Source organism: Dendrobates tinctorius, unplaced genomic scaffold (genome assembly GCF_039654945.1).
Source record: "Dendrobates tinctorius isolate UK_male_01 unplaced genomic scaffold, ASM3965494v1 ptg000059l, whole genome shotgun sequence".
In the NCBI taxonomy this organism is placed as follows: Eukaryota; Metazoa; Chordata; class Amphibia; order Anura; family Dendrobatidae; genus Dendrobates; species Dendrobates tinctorius.
The window spans coordinates 1,336,436-1,352,282 of record NW_027361727.1 but is presented as its reverse complement, the minus strand read 5'-3'; the positions used below and the strand labels follow the sequence as shown (position 1 = coordinate 1,352,282).

The window sequence follows — 15,847 nt, the reverse complement described above, 5'->3', positions numbered from 1 at the left end:
GCGCCCCATCCTTCACTTCCAGCGCCAGGTATACCGGCCAGACATTCAAACGTATTAATGTGGTGCGGTTTAAATACATAGGTGCCAAGGAGTATCTGCCACAACGCAGGTATGTGGTGAGAGAGCTGCTCTGCGGCCAGATGGGGTTTGTGGCAAATGAGATACTGGCAGTGTCTAATCTTCAGGACAGGCAGGGCTACGAGGTCAGCTTCAAGCTCATGTCTGACCTGGACAGATTCTGGGCCAATTACCCCAAGTTCAGAGATGTTGAGGGCTGGAATAAGTTTGTGTTAGTTCCTATCTCCAGGCCGGACACAGTCACAGTGAATATCACCTTCTGGAATGAGGCCGTTCCTCCACAGGACATCGAGGTGTGGCTCCGGAGACACTGTGACCTCGTCTCTGGACTCACCAAGGTCAGAGATGAGGATGGTATCTGGACAATGGGGTGGCGGGTCTTGGTAAAATTGCGGCAATGTAATAACATCACTGACCACTTACCCAACTCTTTCTTCATTGGGAGGGAGAAGGGAAGGTGTTATTATCCCGGGCAACCCAGAAAGTGTTTCAAATGTGGTGGGAAAGGTCATCTGGCTAACGCCTGTACTGTGGTTAAGTGCAGTCTGTGTGGGGCAATTGGCCATGTCGCTGCAGACTGCCGGGATGTCAGGTGCAACCTCTGTGGTAGGATGGGCCACCCTCACAGGGACTGTCCAGACGCCTGGCACAACATCTGCAGAGTCTTCCCTGATGGGTTAGTGATGGCAGGGGCAGAGGCTCAGGAGGATGAGGATGTGGTGGCAGGGACACGTGAGGAAAAGGATTTAATGTCAGGAGAGACGTTGACCAGCTCAGATGCCCACCAGGAGTCCACTCAGGCAGCACCAGAGAAGCAGGGTGCAGAGGGGAACATGGAGGTCGTCCATCAGGTCCAGCAGCCTCAGATAGCCCCCCCTTCAGCATCGCTGTCTGTATCTGATGACTTGAACATTAATAATAATAAAAGGAAGAAAAAGAACACATCCTCCCGTAAACCTGAGGCAGAATATGACACTGGTCAGAGTGCTAGTAAGAAGGCTCAGAATTCAGCAGGAGTGATGGTCGTGTCCAACAAGTATGGAGTTTTATCTGACTCCAATGGTGACGATTATGAGGAAGAGTTGAGGAAAGTTGATGCTGAGTGTGACAGGGACATAGAGGACCATACCCCTCTAAAGCGGAAGCCCTTATCTGTGGACCCTCAGGTAGAGTCTGACATGGACACCAGTGGTGGACAGAACATCTCTGACTCATGATGATGGCTGTTACTTTGCTCCTTCTATATTGTGTTGTGATGGCGGGGTTCTCATTGACAGTGACCTCGAGCAATGTGAATAGCATTAAGCTGAGGAGAACTAGACACGCGGTGTATGAACATCTCAAATATCTGGACACAGATGTCATCTTCCTGCAGGAGACACGACTGACATCTCTGGGGCTTATGAGAGAGGCTGAGAGGGAATGGCGGTCCGGTCCTTCTTTCTGGTCACTGGCTGTGGAGCCTTACGCCGGGGTCGCTGTCCTGTTTAACACCAATGATGTGACTGTGCATAGGATGACGGAGGTGGTCATGGGAAGATGTCTGGTCCTGGAAGTCACTGTCCATGGGAGGCGACTCCGGCTTATTAACATCTATGGGCCACAGACAGTGACTGACAGGATCCAGCTGTTTAATGACGTCAAGCCTTACCTCTTCACTTCCCTTCCAGTGGTGATGGCGGGGGACTTTAATGCCATAATGACATCAGGTGACAGCTCCTCAGGCAGGGCAGTGACCAGGGACCGTAAGGTCCTACATAACGTCATAATGCAGGCAGGACTGACCGACGTTTTCACACAGGGTGGGCGACAGCCAAAATTCACATATTCATGTTCCAACAGGAGCAGTAGAATAGATTTTGCTTTTGTCAGTCCTACTGAGGCTGTCGGCGCCCTGAGTGAGAAGGTTGTCCCTTACTCTGATCACCTCGCCTTGTGCTTCTCTTTGGGTTCCTCTAACCGTCCGGACATTGGTAGAGGGTTGTGGAAGCGCAATTCCAGTCTCCTGGATGATGCCTATGTTCAGAGTCGTGTTCACTCCCTTATCCAGCTTCATCTAGACAGGGTTGACTTCTATGACAACATGACCGACTGGTGGGAGGACGTCAAGGAGGATATCAGATCCCTCTTAAAGCGACTGTCAGTTAATAAAGGGAGGAATAAGTACAGCCAGTACCTAAAGCTGCGCAAAGAATTGGAGTCACTGTATTCGGCGGGCGGGGATGACAAAGTGAAGATCGACCGGCTGAAATCTGAGATAAAGCAGTATCAGTATAGCAGGTATACCTCCCTGGTTCTTGAACGGGATTATGGGTCCTTAGGGGCCCCTGATCCTTTTGAGAATTGCAGGGAGAGGGTGGCCAAAAAAATGGTCACAGGTCTCACCGACTCCCAGGGTGTATTGCAGGATTCACGGGAGGGTATCCTGGAGGTGGTGAGATCTTACTATGCTGACTTGTTTCAGAGGAAAGTTTTGGATAAAGATAAGATGGCTCAATTCTTGGAGGCAACTCCAGTGCCTGATACTAATGATCTGGACTTTTCTCCTTTGACAGCAGAATTAATGGTGGAGGAAGTTAAGGAGGCTATTGATAAGTTATATCTGAAGAAGGCACCAGGTCCAGATGGTATAACAGCAGAATTTTATAAGAAATTCAGAGACCTCCTGGCTCCAATTCTCGTGGATGTGTATAGAAATTATCTAGAAAATCACCTGATGCCTCCATCCATGAGAGTGTCCTCGTTAATTCTGCTGTCTAAAGGTAAGGAGCCGAGCGACATCAAGAACTGGAGGCCGATTGCCCTCTTGAATGTGGACAGGAAGATTCTAGCAAAGATCCTATTTTCTAGATTAGTCTGTTTGTCCCCGGCACTGTTGGCAGGCTCTCAGTTTGGCACAGTAAAAGGGCGGAACATCTCTGGTGCAGTCATCTCGATACGAGAGATGTTTGAGAGATGTAAAGCTCTGCGGTGTGGGAGATATGTTGTTAGTTTGGACCAGGCTAAAGCCTTTGACAGGGTTGATCATGACTATCTGTGGGCCACTTTGTCAAAGTACGGTATTCCGGGACAATTTGTGGATTGGCTGAAGACGTTGTACAGAGAGGTGGTGAGCTTTCCTCTGATTAATGGTTGGCAGGGTGACACTTTTGGATTTGGGGCGGGGGTGAGACAGGGCTGCCCAATGAGTCCGCTCCTGTATATTTTTGCCCTAGACCCGTTTCTGAGGTCACTGCAGGAGTGCGATTTTCAGGGGGTGCCGGTCCCCCACTGCCCGCCTCTGAATGTTGTTGCCTATGCGGATGATGTGACGCTGGTGATCTCGAATCCTCGTGAGGTGCAGATGTTATCTGCGTCCATCAGAAGCTACTCAGAGGCCTCTGGGTCTCTTGTCAACCTTGAAAAGAGTCAAGCTCTGTGTACATTAGATACTGAGCCCAGCTTTGATCTGCCGCAGTTTTACAAAGCCTCCACCCATATTAAGATCCTAGGGGTTAAATTTGGAAGGGATGATAATGCCACGCTAAATTGGGAGGAGAAATTGGAAACCGGAAATGCAAAGGTTCAGCGATGGAAGAACTGGAGGCTGACCTACAGAGAAAGGGTCAAAATGTTGAAGACTTACCTGGTCCCAGTTTTCTTGTATGTCTCTGACGCTTTCCCTTTGCCAGAATCTTTCTCAGCGAGGCTCTTCAGCCTGTTCTTCCAGCTCTTGTGGGGGAATAGGTTGAACCCAATAAAGAGGGGAATAACGTACCTACGGCGGAGAGAGGGTGGGCTGGATATGTTGAATCCAAGGGTTTTCTTTGACTCCTTGTTTCTAAAGGTGAATTTTGGGAACATGGACTCAAACAGTAGCTCCCTGTGGGTAAATAGTATCAGGTACTGGATATTGCTTTTTGCAGAATCTTGGGTGCGAGGCAGCAGTCTCAAGAGGAGGAGATGGACAGGTGACCACCTCCCCCAGTATCTGGACTATGGTCTGAAGTGTGTTAGGAGGTGGGGACTGGAGAAGTCTTACATTGAGAGCAGTATGAGAAGATACCTGTATGCTCGTGTATGTAGAACTTTCTTCTACTCTCCACTGGCCCTGAGAGATTGTGTCACCACCACCCTGCAAGAAAGCCTTAGGTTCCTAAACGGGAGACGACTTCCTTCTAAACTGTTTGATGTCACTTGGCTTTCACTGCATAGTCGGCTCTTTGTCAGAGGGAACCTGAAACATCTGTGTGTCTCTGATCGGAAGTGTCCCCTTGGTTGTCAGCAGGAGGAGACTATGGAGCACTTTATATGTGATTGCTGGGGAGGGAGGAAGATCTGGGAGGAAGTGTCAGATAATCTAAAAATCCCCAGACTGCGGACCCTAAAGTATCCTGACATAATCTATGGTGTCCCCTCCACTGTTAGTGACATCAACAGAGAGACGATGTACATTATAATCAGTGTCATCAAATACTATCACTGGCACATGAGAATCCGGGTGTCACTGCACAATGAGCTGTTCGATCACACCGCTGCCGCCAATCAGGTTATGTCAGAACTCCGGTGGATAAAATCACTGGAAGTTGGAAGTTCAAGAAACACAACGTTATGGAGAAATGTAAAATTCAGTTAGAAAAATATGATAGTTTTTTTTTTTTTTTCTCTAACTTTCTTTTTCCATCGCCAGGTGTGGACATTTTAATTTATTTATGAATATGATCTGATTATGTAGTGCTGTGCATATATTACCTAAGTGGTTTGTGTTTTGTAATACTGGATGATTTTTGTTTTATTATAGTTGTATTTATGTTTGGTTTATAATAAAAATTGCCCCTATGTACAAGAATATAACTACTATAATACTGCTCCTATGTACAAGAATACAACTACTATAATACTACTCCTATGTACAAGAATATAACTACTATAATACTGCCCCTATGTACAAGAATATAACTACTATAATACTGCCCCTATGTACAAGAATATAACTACTATAATACTGCCCCTATGTACAAGAATATAACTACTATAATACTGCTCCTATGTACAAGAATATAACTACTATAATACTGCCCCCTATGTACAAGAATATAACTACTATAATACTGCCCCAGCAGTTCATACATCTGTTTCTGATTATTGGAGGTGGGAGAATCCAACATAAGGAAGTTGGTTGCATTTAATGTCAGAACATGATTAAGACCTGAGGCGTCGAAACGCGTTGTTCTGCAGTCATCCGACTGATATGCTGTACCTGCTGGAATTTTAATATGCATTGGCACAATAAAATGGATTTTTAATTTTCCATTCCTAGCGCTGGAACTTTCTTCCCTTTTTTCTACTATAATACTACCGCTATTTACAAGAATATATCTACTATAATACTGCTCCTATGTACAAGAATATAACTACTATAATACCGATCCTATGTACAACAATATAACTACTATAATACTGCTCCTCTGTACAAGAATATAACTACTATAATACTGTTCCTATGTACAAGAATATAACTACTATAATACTGCCTCCTATGTACAAGAATATAACTACTATAATACTGCTCCTATATACAAGAATATAACTACTATAATACTGCCCCTATGTACAAGAATATAACTACTATAATACTGCCCCTATGTACAAGAATATAACTACTATAATACTGCCCCTATGTAGAAGAATATAACTACTATAATACTACCGCTATTTACAAGAATATAACTACTATAATACTGCCTCCTATGTACAAGAATATAACTACTATAATACTGCCCCTATGTACAAGGATATAATTATAACACTCCTTAATATACAATGATGCTACATTTTACTTTTATCAGTACAATGCTTCGTTAATAACCGGAGTTACACATTACATGCAGGATTGGCTGACTTACCCTCTGTAGATTATACATTGTAGTATAATTTGCTCAGTCAGTATAATGTCTGTCTCTTTTGCTGCAGCCTGGCAGAGATACATTTTGGCCTTAGTAACGTCTGCCGTCTGGAAATTCACATTTTTATATTTTTGTCTCATTTTTAACAGTTTCTACAGATGCGATCAGGCGCATTTATTAAATTGCAAAGTGTCTGGTATCGCGGCTCTGATTACAGCTCTATCACTGAGATAACATGGAGCATATGCGCCATGTTCCCCTGCACTAGTAAATGGCGAATTGTGTCAAAATAGACGGCTGTAAAAAAAAAAAAAAATTAAGGATCTGTCAGGATTCAATAATGGGGGGGGGGGAATGGGAAAATAAAAGCCTTGTCCCGCCAAGAAACTTCCCTCTCTCATCACCCCCTTTCAGAAGGTGACTTGTACTGCGGCTCATTCCGACAACATTTTTTTTTTTATAAAGGGCATTTATGTACTTGCACAAGTTAATCATGTCCCCCCCTCATTGGTCTCATCTCAAAACTAATAAAAGTAATTCCTTTACTCTTTCTTGATAACTTAAATCCTCTTTTTCCTTATCAGATTTGTTGTTTTGTTTTTTTTTTGTTTGTTTGCTTAATCCTTTTTGACAATCGTTTCCCTTTAAAGGAATTGTTCCATGTCACTATGTCTTCTACAGGTTCTTATCAATGGAGGTTTTCTAATTGGACAGAATGAGAATGACTGGGACAGGTAAGATCTTGTGTGTCTGGAATTTCTAGGCAACGCACCTCACTCCCATCAACACAAATCCGGAGGCCGCATGCCCTCCCTCCGGGGACTGAGCACCTGCTGGTTAACGCTACTGAACCTGTGCTTTCCCAAAAGGAATGAGACTTAGTAAAACACTGCGAGGCCTGAACGCACAAGCAGGTTAACACTATAGATGAAGAATGGTGTGTGAGTATTAATTTACATCACTCATATAAGGTTTATTAATGGGATCAGGGTTCCCCAACTCCAGTCCTCAAGGCCCACCAACAGGTCATGTTTTCAGGGTTTTCTTTGTATTGTACAGGCGATACAATTATCACCTGAGCAATACAAAGGAAATCCTGAAAACGTGATCTGTTGGTGGGCCTTGAGGACTGGAGTTGGGGAACCCTGAATGGGATCATACCACAAATTGTATCAGATCTGAAGTCATTTCTACTAGAACTCATGTCTACAAAAAAAATCTCACCGAGTTTCTGGGCATTTTCTTTCCCAGAATGGTATAGAATGAGACTGTAGGGACTATGGATATAAGTGAAGCCCGGGTGACTCTGTGACTAAAGGAAGGCTCCATAGCTACTCCAGCTCCATGTCATTTCAGTTCCGTTATTGTCATTTCTTTCCCTTTATTATCTTGCACACCTGACAGTAAATGATCGCCTGAGTAAATGATCGTATTATGCCTATCCCAAGACCAAGATGCAGCAGAGCTGAATGACGCTTTAGTGGTTAGGGTGGTGTGGTCTGTACACTGTTAATTTGGAGGATTAGGATTCTGTTCTAAAAAGTTTTGCTACATTGTTTACATTTTTATTTTTTAAAAGCATCACTACAGTGGGTTTTATATTTTTTTTAATTTTTCCGCTGGAGTGGTGCCTCTAATCAAAGTACCCTGACCCAAGTCTCATACTTTTCTGCTGCCATCTTCGCCTTCTTTTGTTGCTGCTGCGGTCAGTTTGTCGGATCACCACAGTGTTTTCTGGATGGGGTCACTTTTTAATGTAAGTCTACATACCTCCCAACTTTTGAAGAAGGGAAAGAGGGACAAAGGCTGCCACCGCAAATTTTAGTCCACGCACCGACCACACCCATTTCGTGACTAGTCACACCCATGTCCATGCCCAATCGCACCCATTTAGCACTGCTGATCACACTGACTGGTATTGGAGGCCTAGTGGCTGGCATTATGAGCACACTGACTGGTACTAAGGAAAAGAAAGAAAGAAAGAAAGAAAGAAAGGAGAGCAAAAGAAAGAACAGAGAGAAAGAACAGAGAGAAAGAAGAAAGAGGGGAAAGAAAGAACAGAGAGCAAGAAATAGGGGAAAGAAAGACAGAACAGGGAGCGAAAGAAAAAATCGAGAGAGAAAGAAAGGGGAAAGAAAGAACAGAGAGAAAGAAAGAAAGAACAGTGCAAAAGAAAGAGGGGACAGAAAGAACAGAGAAAAAGAAAGAGAAGAAAGAAAGAGGGGAAAGAAAGAACAGATAGAAAGAACAGAAAGAGAGAGAAAAAAAGGGGAAAGAAAGAACAGAGAAAGAAAGGGGAAATAAAAATAGAAAGAAAGATCAGAGAGAGAAAGAAGGAGGGGAAAGAAAGAACAGAGAAAGAAAAAGGGACAGAAAAAAAAGAACAGAGGGAGAGTGAAAGAAAGAAAGAGGAGAAAGAAAAGGAAAGAAAGAACAGAGAAAAAGAAAGAAAGAGGGGAAATAAAGAACAGAGCAATAGAGAGAAAGAAAGAACAGAGAGAAAGAGAGAAAAAAATGAAAAAGAACAGAGAGAGAAAGAAAGAAGAGAAAAAGAGAGGGAAAGACAGAACAGAGATAGAAAGAACGAAATAAATAAATAAAGATTCTATTAAGATACTATAGCAGCCGGGCTCCCATTGTAATGCCCACCTGAGCCTCCCGGTGCCGGACAGATCATGATCCGCTCACATGGCCAGCATCCCTGATTCCAAGACGATCCTGCTCTCTGCGCTGTCGGAGGAGGACATGGTGATGTATCTGAAGCATTCCTGGTTCCGTCACAATCTCCTTCTGAAACTACCTCTTTTCCAGTCAGCTTCCAGCACATCACTTCTGGTGGAACGTCATGTGCGAGTTTTAAGGTGCTCCTCAGGGCTCCGCCATGTACTCCTGTGTCCGTGGAAAAAATCCGCACATGGCTCTGCTCCATACACCTCGTACATGCGCGGCTCCGCTCCGTACACCTTGAACACACAGCTCTGCTACATCCACACTGCAAACCCCTCCTGACCCCACACAGAAACATCACCTCATCCAGCACCATGACAACCAGCACATCAGAGTCCTGCAGACACGGCCCCTGATCATGTGACCCAACTCCTCCCCTCCTGTGACCTCATCACAGGTCCTGTGCACACAGATTCAGAACACACAGCCCAGCCACATCATTGCAGGCTGCGGTGGATCTCTGGGACATCGAGGATGGGGTTGGTGCATGGGGGGGCATGGCGGCTCAGTTCAATGCGGGAAAAATAGCGTCCCGGGCGGGACGCGGGTGGGGTGGGTGTCAAAAATGGGACTGTCCCACGGGAATCGGGACGGTTGGGAGCTATGAGTGCCTGATTATGGCTCTCATAGACTTACATTGAGAGCTTGTCATTACTGGTCAGCCAGATGTTGCCGTCACAAGATGACGCCGCAGTACCGGAGTGGTGCCGACAGTCGGTAAGTATAAGACTGGAGTCAGGGACCAGAGATTAAAAGCATCACTCTGGAAAAGAAAAAAAGCTGGACTGGCGCTTTAAGATTCCTGTCAGATAACATGACCATTCATTTTTCCATCCAGAAGGTAAAATCTTTCTCCTCTCCTGATAATTTGATGGAATGTATCAAACCAATGAATCATTCTGAATGCACTCTTAGCTGTGAGAGTCATCAGATCTCTTGCAAGTTTTTTTAACCTTTGGCTCTAAGGGGGAATGGCAATTGCTAGCAAAAAAGAGATTTGGAAACTTTCTAAAAAGTTTTGCACAATTTTCCATTACACAATGTTTTAGTTGGCGTTGAAGGGGTTGTCTGGTCTTAAGCTTCATGTCTGCAGTGATTCTATGTGACTGCAGAATTGTGAATTCTCACATCGTGTGCACTGCATGCTGTGAGAATTCTCCAGTGCGGGCTTCGGGAGCGTGCATTCACGTGACTACAAGTATGTGTCTTCCGCATTTCCGGCCACAATCCTACTAGATGTGTCCAGCCTCGCTCAATACACTTGCGTTAAGCCAGTCCAGACATGTCTAGTCGGCACATGACCATTGATACCGCGACAGAGAGGGGCCAGAAGGTCACACCGTCTGGTTACACAAACCCCTCAACTGACTACAACTGCTTCACCTTCCTATTAGCAGTGCAGGTTTTCCTTGCTTTATTGCAAGGGTTATGTTATGGGCTGGCGGAATGCACCAAATAATGAAGATGGGATGAGGTGCGTTCGCAGCCCCGGGGTCCACCGTGCAGTGATGGAAAACTGCTGCTCAGTAATGGCGGAGGCTATAAGGCAAATAATAAATGAACACACGCGGGTTAGCGTTACCCGGTGTATACAGGAGCGAGTTCTGTTCCTTCACAGAACTGCGATGCCGCACATAGTAAATACCGAAGGCTGTTAAGCTCTCAGGGCTCGGCTGAATGAGCGCTAGGATACGGACATAGGCCTCCACCCCAAGGACACGGGGTGGGAGTCCCTCTAGTCCACTAGCGCTCAGCGCCGCAGCAGCGGTGACAGCAAGAGAGGAGCAGAATATTACCACACTTAGTGTGCACTGCACCACTCTGGTGGACGCCACTAACCACCCTGACTGGGTAAGGAAAGCGCTACCTGCGCATGGCACCGCACTGGCGGATGCAGCTACTTAGGTGCCTTATGCTGGATGGCACAGTATGGCGCTAAGAGAGGTGCTGTGGATGGGAAGCATTGTGGCACTAGATTTAGGCACTACAAGGCGCTGACTCAGACTAAGATAACCTACAACATGCGTATCAAAGGAAGGGGTTTCATAATGAGTCAATCACCAGTTCCATCCATCCATCATCACACATACAAGTTACAATAACTGTCTATACTAGCGCATGGCCGAAAGGCCACGCGAACCTTTTATAGCAGCGTCCTTCCGGGACCTTCCTGATGGTCCAATCTGAGCTGGAGAAGGACCTGAGCATGAGAGATCGTCCCACGGGCATGCTCAGTGAACCAAAAGGAGGACTTAGTCCCTGGAGTAGCTCACTGTGGACCAGCAGGCGTTGCTATAGCTGAACCAGAGGTTGCAGCAGCAACCAAACCCACAGTGCTGGTCTGAGCAGAGCGCCAGGATCGATGAGTCTGCTGAGCAGGCTCCTCTGTGGCCGGAGAGGAATGGGAGACCGCCGAAGGCAAGGCTCGGGATTCCTGCTTTGGAGTGACAGGAGCCCGACGCCTAACAGGTTACTCAGTTCTGTTTTATCTCCTGGAGCTCTCCATCTTGATTAGTCTCAGCTGTTCTGTGATAGTCACTCCCCTCTGGTATATATGCTCACCATTTCCACTTGGGAATTATCAGTGAGAGTTTACCACTACCTGGTTTGAAGTTCAGTGTTTGAAGTGGGTTGTTGGAGTGATTTTCAGGAGATTTCTAAGTGGAGTTGGTCTGTGTGTTTATCTCCCTATTTTCTATCTATTGTGTTTGTCCCTCCTATTCCTCCCCAGATTCCCACTCAATTTGTTTTTTGAGTGTATTTGTACGATTGCAATTTTCTTTTATCCCTGTCTGTTTACCTCTGTCTATCTGGTTTGTGTTATCCTGTACACCTCTGTCCCATACCTCCCTGGGTGGGGGGCAGAACAGAGGAGAGTTTATGTAGGAGCGTAGCAAGGTACGAGATACCGGAGTCTCCACCATCTGGGGAAACCCAGGGGACAGGGATAGCCTAGGGTTCCCCTAGAAGGTGGGACAGAGTAGGTGCCCACTGTCTCTTGCTATCATGTGACAACCATATTTGCCGTCACACGCCTTACGCTACTGGCTAGCTTAAGGCTGAACAACCCCTTTAAATAGCCACTCTCATATTCTACCTTCAGGACAGCACCGCTCCCCTTGACAGCTTGAACCAGCTATATGGCTGTGCCCCTGAACAAAACTTTGTGCTCTACTATGCTGCATGCAGAGGCAGAACTAGGGAGGGCATGGGGGTTGAAGTTGGCCGGATGTATCCAGATCAGTGATTACAAGCTCTATAGCAATGAGCTTGCAAGTACTGCGCTCTGTGTTTAAAAGACCTCTGATAGACTTCAGCAGAGTCATAAAAGAAAAAATTAAAAATCCCTCTTTCTGTAAATAAGTGTCCTTCATAAGCACTACTATACCGGATGCCTCCGGCACTGTGCCATTGTAAGGGGGTGAGAGAATGGCCTCCTTTGCTTCCCTTCCTTTAATTGTCTTCCATCTGTTGCTGTTTACATATTCTAATGTTGATAATGTCTAGGATAAATATTTGCGGTACTGCTACATAGTAAGATGTATTATCGCTCATAATTATGGTACTGCCACATTCATATATGTGTTACTATTCTTTAGGGAACTGTATTATATTGTGTTGCGTTCCTTTAGTATAATATTTGTCATGTGTGCTAATATTCATGTATAGTTTAGGGAAAGTAAGGTGCTAAGGAGGGCACCTTAGTATATAGTTCTTATAGACAAGGGTAAGTGTAGTTCATTTGTGGGCCACTAGATGTGGGCATACTAGTGTGCAGTGTTAGCATGGTTATAGAGGGTTAAGTGTAGGAGGGGCTGCTGGGTGGTAGGACAGGAGTTTCTGTGAAGTTAGGTCAGACAGGGCCAGGGTGCCCTTAGTGTCCACATGGGCTATAGGCCCAGACAGCATGGCAGCCACGTAACGTTAAAGTGCTGCAGTTCATGTTACCCACGGCCACTGTGCATGATTGCAGTGGGCCAGAACAGGGAAGGAAAGAAGTGGCGACTCATAGCCTGGGCAGATGCCTTTAGGGCAGGAGTCGGTTGGACTGAGGAGATAAAGGAAGTTGGAGCTTCGACGAGGTCGGTACAGACGGGCCGGATGCTTGACCAGAGGCAACCAAGCCTGGTGACTGATGATTTCGAGTCTGGGGCGAAACAGGCAGAAGGAATTGTCATCATGGCAAGGTTAGGCCAGGAAGGAACTGGGGAGCAGTCTAGGACGGTCTGGTCCGGGTGTGTACTGCACAGAAGCAACAGCCAGAAAGGGAAAGATGAGGAAACAAGTGGAATCCATGATGTATCAACTGTGGATGTAATGTGCAAAGTATTCAGTAAAGAGAATGGTAAAGTTATCTTGGACTGTGTCTCCATGGCTGAGGGTTGCCTGGAAGAAGGACAGTCGTTGCCTGGGAAATGCCTGGGGGGAAGCTGAATTTGGAGATGCAGGTAAGCTAAAGAGAATACAATTTTCTGTAGGGGGAAGCACTGGACATAGATGTTGCAGTAATGCAGGTCACGAATACAGTCCTGGCCCTCCCTTCCATTATCAGCAGTAACTCCTCCAGCACAGTTGTACCAAGTGTGGCGGAGGAGTTACTGTGCAGGAGGCATCTGATGGAGTAGTGCTTACCACTGGTGGACACAGAGCTGTTCAAGAACAATATATGGGTCCTTTGCTGTCCAAAATCTCATCATAATGCACAATTTCACCTGCTTTAGTTGTGAGAATGGGCCCCCTAACCTCTAGGGTCCTTGTGTGACTGCACTTCAAAAGGTGCCTCCCCCCACACTGGTAGGGATAGTACTCCCCTTGGATAGTATGGGAGTACAGAAAAGCCAGACATATAGACTTAGCAGTAAGTAGGGGTTTGGAGGCAACTCAAATGTAATGGTTTTTCACAGGACTGAAGTCAGATCGAAAAAGGTGATTTGCAAAGTTAAATATGTTTCATCGCTGGGAAGAAATAGCAAGAAAAAAATATTACAAGTTTTGTTTCTCGTTAACGTCTGAGTCCAGCGCTCGGGTATTTCCAATAGTCCCTTAGACAGTGAATGGAGGTCGCGTAGGAGAGTCTTCGCTCCATACGGATGGTGTTCTGGGAAGCCATGTTCTCGGGATCTTTGGGATTCCAAGTAACTGGTACAATATCCCACATTTCAGTATTCCTTTAAGACTTCACAGTAGACTTACCTGGAGTCCAATGTAAAACTACAAACAGAACATTATGATATAAGTATGAGTTGGGCTAAATGGCAAACTCGGCTCCACTACATCTGCATTATAAGTCGTGAAAGCTACCCGCGCCCGGCCATTGATCCAGGGATACATTATAGGTCAGCCTGTGGATTAGTTTCCAGCCTCTGCTGGAAGTGAAAGCCAAGGACAAAGTGAAATGTAATATCTCAGGGAGAACCTACATCTCCTGCACCATTACAGCCCTGCAGTGATTGCCTCCTCTCCTGCAGGCACATCAGCGCTCTCGCCTCCATCGGTGCAAAGTATCCCAAACTTTTCCCAGAGGTGCAGACTATGACGACAGGAAGCTGTCCTGCTGTCCCGGTGCTGAGAGTATTAACCAGGGGCGCCAAAGAGTAGCAGATCTGGGTAAGTCATATTGGGGGGGTGAGGGGGAGCTGTGAGCATATGCAAGCCAGACCCGCTGCATGAGGCTTAGTCTTCCCATGTCTGCACACAGAGCTGATTATTGAAATCTGGAATGCATCTCTTTACAGTTCATTGCTGGTCCACCAGTAAAACCAGCTTGAAATATTTGACGGCGACTGGTTAACCTATTGCAGTCATTATAGACTTACAGTACATTGTCTCATTACCGCACAGGGGTTCTTATAGATTTTCACTTTTTTTTTTTTTTACATCCTTTATGCCTTGTAAAATTTTTCCTCTAGTTTTTTTTTTTTTGTTATCTCCTTTTGCCTCTTTCCAGAGCGAACTAGATTAAACTGGCCTGCTAACCAAATAAAGTTTTTTGGGTGTTTTTTTTGTAGTCTCTCAATTTTTATTCTTTTTTAACATTTATAGTAAATTTCATGGCTATAGGACTCGTAGTGAAGTACAGACGCAAAAGTTGCACTGAGGGGCCCAAAAGTTCTGCTACTTAAAAGGGGTTTACTCAAATTCTTCGTTGAGAAACAGACTTCTTCCCTGCCTCCCCTGTGACTGGTCTGAACTGTGCGCTCATCAGAAAAGTGCAGCAGCTCTATCTGGATCTAGTCCGCTTCAAAGCAGCAGCGCTTGAAACTTTTATAGCAATGAGTCTTCAAGCGAGCACTGTTTGCATAGAAACCCGGCCACCTCTGACAGACTGCAGAGGTGGCAGATAACTTTGGCATGAGCAATAAACTATAGTATTAAAAATCCCTCCATAATTACTGGAAAGGACACAGGATGGGAGACATTATACTAGAAAGGGGCAAGAATGGGGACATCATACCAGAAAGGGGCAAGGATAGGGGATATTATACCAGGAAGGGGCAAAGATACATATGGACCTAATTGCAGAAAGGAGCTCAGTATGAGGGACATTATGGCAGGATGGGGGACATTATACCAGGAAAGGTCCCAAAATATTGGACATTATTACTGGAAGGGGCACAGGGTGGGGGACAATAATAATAATACTGTAATTCTGAGTCTAAGATCACTTCCAGTGTTTGAAACGCATTCGGTTCTTCCATTAATTTTTCTACACCCGCCTTATCCAACTGCATCCACATGTAATGTTTGCATTAACGCTACCTTTTGTTTTTAATATTTTCTAAATAAAGGTTTTTAATTTTGAATGCTTTAGAAGCTGGATTTTCCTCTTTTATCACTGGTAACAGGGTGGGGGACATTATTACTGGTAGGGGCCAGAATGGATGTCATTATACCAGGAAGGGGCAAGGATGGGGTCATTATACCAGGAAGGAGCAAAGATATGGATATAATCACAGAAGGGGCTCAGGATAATGTATGGCAGGATTGGGGGCAGTATATCTGGAAGGGGCCCACGATAATGGAATTTATTACTGGAAGGTGCATAGGATGGGTAATATTATTACTGGAAGGTGCACAAGGTCAGGATATTATTACTGGAAGGGGCCAGGATGGAGGACATTATATCGGGAAGGGGCAAGGATGGAGGATATTATACC

The 15,847-nt window shown here is 45.4% G+C and overlaps 1 protein-coding gene across 1 annotated transcript in view; it reads left to right on the top strand.

Moving 5' to 3' along the window:
* The first annotated feature begins 6,642 nt into the window (after positions 1-6,642).
* Positions 6,643-15,847, top strand: part of GAS2 (growth arrest specific 2) — a 109,155-nt gene continuing 99,950 nt past the window's right edge. The window contains exon 1 of the mRNA XM_073578281.1: positions 6,643-6,697. The gene's annotated coding sequence lies outside the window, so the exon portion shown is untranslated. The remainder of the gene's footprint in view (positions 6,698-15,847) is intronic.